Source organism: Eschscholzia californica, unplaced genomic scaffold (assembly GCF_041429995.1).
Source record: "Eschscholzia californica isolate CP2 unplaced genomic scaffold, dmEscCali1.0.p SCAF_5, whole genome shotgun sequence".
Taxonomy (NCBI): Eukaryota; Viridiplantae; Streptophyta; class Magnoliopsida; order Ranunculales; family Papaveraceae; genus Eschscholzia; species Eschscholzia californica.
Genome location: NW_028238472.1, coordinates 36,290,299 through 36,294,508, shown reverse-complemented (window position 1 = coordinate 36,294,508; position 4,210 = coordinate 36,290,299). Strand labels below are relative to the sequence as shown.

Here is a 4,210-nt window from a genome sequence, read left to right as displayed (position 1 = left end):
TTATATCGTGGACAGTTATAAAATATTCTTGGGTCATGTGGTTAGATGGAAACTGGATTTCATTGTTCAGTTATTTTGATATCTTAGAAATTGCTTCAGAGTATGAGTTTGATGTGGGAAGAGGAAACATAAGTGCCAGCTTAATCTATGGTTGTACATATTAGTGTTTAACCTCATTTTCACTTCATAATATTATAGTTCTATAGAAGAATTCAGGATATAAAGGGTTGGATCTAGTTTGTTTATAGAGTTAGCCAGATCGGTTTTTGTCAGATGCAGTGAGTTTGTGACGTCAGAAATGATATAGTTTTTTTCTCAAGATCAGAGTTGGTAGATAGAACTAAGGAGAAGAATAAAAGAGGTTGGTTAGTTGACTTTTTAGCATATAGTCAGATTTATAACATCGCAGACGCTGGTTAAAATGGGATTGACAGATTACTTATCAAGGGTTCATTGCATTATCTAGTGAGTTGTCAAATTCCTCAGATTTCAGTGTGGACTACTTAGGATAAGAATTCGAGAGTTGTTCTGAATGGTGGAGTTATTTAGAGGGGTGCCAGATTGAATTTTATATCCATTTCTCGACAGGTGTTTTACGAGAATAGGTTATTAAGATATTAGAGTATATGTAATATATCTTTTGTTCAAACCGACAGAGTATTGTGGTGCAAGTATTTTCATGTTGACAGTGCTTTCTCACAACAAGAACAACACTCAGTTTAATCTCATCAGATTGATGTCATTTGAGTTTTTGTTTGGTAGCTTGTGTTTGTCATCATTTGTAAGTTTGAGTTGTAGATCTTTTTGGTTCAGATTGGTAGGAGGGATAAATAAGTTTTGTTAATCATCGACAGAGTCTCTTCAGGGCCAGGGAGAACTCTCTTCTCATGCGGAGTGTCCTGATGGAATAGTTTAGTAAATTTTGACTTCGATAAATTACCACCGAGAGTTAAGGAATCCTAAGGAATTTACAGGTTACAGAAGTCTGGGTTGGCATCGGAACAGGTTGTTTTCATGGTTCGAGCTTTATGGCAGATTGTGTTGACCTTGGGAATTGTTGTTTCAATTCTACTCTCTTCGAATTTCGAGGACGAAATTCCAATTAAGGGGGGTAGTGTTGTAGCGCCCAGATCTTCGAGTCGGAGAATCAGACGAGTTGGATTGTCGAACAAACTTAGCAATTTTCAAGAGTTGGTTTCGAATTTTAGTTAATTCAGACGACCCATTAGATAGATATCGAGAAATAAAAGATTTTTGATTGGTTGTACAGATCGGGCATGGTTTGGGTATCGTTTTGTTTTCAGTAATTTTCTTCGTTGTCGGATTGAGAGGGACCATATAGTTTATTGTTGGTTAGTTGTGGGGTGAAAAAGAGAAGGAAAAGTTAAATTGGGGGTCATACAACAATTAATGAGGGTTGAATTAGTGGGTTATATAAATGGTGGAATTTGTTTATAAAGTGTACACAAATGATGGACCTAAAATTGATTAACTTTGCATGGCCACTTTAATGGGTGACGTGTGGCAGCCCCATGCAATTTAAACTCTTTAAAACCAACCCACGTTTAACCCACTTCCAATTTTCCCTTGCGACCCAGCAGCAACCGGAATATATTGGTGGAAAGTTTAGGGTTTTAAATTCGATTTTCTCGGTCCAATTACTTCACGCTCGGTTGTCAGAATTCGATGAAATTTGTTCCAGGTAATTCCATTCGACTTGTTCTACATATCTATCCGTTCAGAATTTTCAATTTCGTCCGTATTTGGTGGATTTATGACGGTTATATCAATAACTGTGTAGTTATACTAATTTCATTTGGGTTCAAATTTGGAGCTATTTAGACGACTATTATTCAATTTCTTCGAATGATTTGTGTTCAGAAACATGTTTAGGAGATTGTAGACTATTTCGGAGTGTCCAAATATAGACGGGGTGCTGCCGAATTATTTTATTGCTCGAATTTCATATTTGGAATAGTGTTGGAAATGAGTTGGAATAGAGATGGTTACCCGAACTTTGTCATATTTCACATAAATGGATAGGTTGAGTTATGGATTCGTGACATTGGGTTCATTTTATGATTTGATAGTTCAAGATTCATGGTATTTGGTGTGTTATATAATTTGCCAGCTTATGAAAACTCGAAAATGTAAAATAGAGTTTGTGGGAAGTTGGTTGGTTTATATTCATTTCAGTTATTTGATGAGACGTCTCAGTGAATTGTATAGTGCCAATAGGACATTCCTAGTGTAGTTTCATTCATTTTATGCATTCTTGCTCTGCAAGAGGACTCTTGACAGTTATGTAACTGTCAAATGACCGTTTTGCCCTTTCATATTTCAGTAGGACTAATAAACTGCAATAGGGAGCTCGAGGAGAAGTGGAGCTTAGTCAGGAGCATCATTGGAAGCGCAAGAAGAGGTAGGATCCTACGAATCTTACTTGGAGCACGGGTATTCCCCGTTTCACCATTATATATATGTGTATGATATGTATGTATGTGGTGTACTCTGTGTTATGGATGTTTCTCTTTTCAAAACAAATTGGTTTTTCTGAAAAATAATCACATAGAGGCGTAATCGCTTGATCTGTGTGATCGTTTTGTGTGGATTGTAAACACGTGGTGGCGGAATCGCTTGAGCTGCGTGTATAACATGGAGGCGGAATCGCTTGATCTGTGTTACGTGTAATGGTTGTTTTACGACGGGCATTGGTTGGTCCCCTTGTTTATTTTATGTTATGGATTAGCCATGAATTATGTCAAGGGTTACACTCGGTGCGTGGCCAGCCGTTTGGTAACGACCATTCTAGTTTACCCGGAATGGAGTCCGGAGAGGATGGGAGTTGGGGTATTCCGACCTTTGGAGTGATTAGGGGACTGACCTAATGCCATGCTTTTTTATTTATTCTGCCAAACCACCGAAATGAAAGAGGGTGTTTACCCGAGTTTTCTTAATAAGAAAATACTAATTCCCTGAAAAAGGACACTTGTAAAAGTTTGTCTTTAAACAGGGTTTACCTTACCTTGAGACATGAGAACGCTCTTTTCCTTTTGGTTGATGGGACCTTTAGGAGGGCTCTGTTCTTGTAGCTTTGGGAGCCTATCAGATCATTTAATACTATTATAGGTTCATGCATATGTTTGGGTATTCTTCGAGTGGTCAATGAGTTACCTTGCGAGGAAGCGTCAGATCTGGCCGGAGATAAGACGCGCCTCAAGATGAGATAATTGTATCGTCGTGGGTATATGGCTCTGCTACACAACGATGCTCTTATAGTCGTCTGGGTATGTCATGACATATTCTAAGCGTATCATTGTTTAGGTGAGATTTACTATTCGATGCGTATTGAGATCACAAGCCAGCCCGATGGGCGATGATGACGAAGGGAGAATTACGGAAGCTCTTACCGGGGTATTACGTGGATCCATGTGTACACTGCAGTAATCAAACGTTCGATAAGGCGTCGCCTGCCTACGCACTAACAAAGGCCGAACGGTTCTTCCTAGCCGAATAGTAGGTGACCCCGACTGAGGGCGTATTCAGTCGTGATCTTGGTAAGCTAGAAGAATTATCTTGCTATATTGTTTTGCTTCGTGTGCATATTGATATCTCTGTATATATATCTGTATATATGTAACACTTATAACTATTAATGTATTAAAATGTTGATGTGTGTGGTGCGGGTAGGATGTCTAGGTATCTTACTGAGCTGACCTTCAGGTTATCTCATTCCTATTTGTTGTTGTTCAGTTGCAGGTATTGGTGAACCGGAGTGACATAGTTTACTTCGACGGCTCACATTATGTAAGATTATAATTTCTATTATATTTCAACATAATCACAACGTTAATATTATATATGTATCATCTAGAATAGTTAGGATCGTTCTCTCACTTGTTTGCGATTGTGCACATGTAAATAGTATGCGCATTATCACTTTTTATTTGATGCTATTGTTATTTAGAAGTTTGTGAGATATGTATGAATGTTTGACAGGTTTTTCAGGTTTGATATGTTCAATTTATAGAGGAGATTCTGTCCTAATTCAGTCTCTTCTGTGAACTATTCATAAACATGAATTCAAGTTGTTTTTTTTTCTTTATGAAAACTATTTTGGGTTACATATTTTCCGAGCATATTTTCAAAAGGTTTAAACTATATTTGATTTTCCGCTGTGTTTGTTCTTGATTTGTAACCCGTGATGAGA

At 37.7% G+C, this 4,210-nt stretch overlaps 1 long non-coding RNA gene across 1 annotated transcript; it reads left to right on the top strand.

Annotated features, from left to right (window-relative positions):
- Positions 1 to 1,596: 1,596 nt before the first annotated feature.
- Positions 1,597 to 3,811, top strand: LOC147538901 (uncharacterized). The gene is made up of 3 exons (XR_015226381.1): positions 1,597 to 1,702; positions 2,345 to 2,422; positions 3,754 to 3,811. It is a non-coding gene; the product is annotated as an uncharacterized LOC147538901 (long non-coding RNA).
- The last annotated feature ends 399 nt before the right edge of the window (positions 3,812 to 4,210 follow it).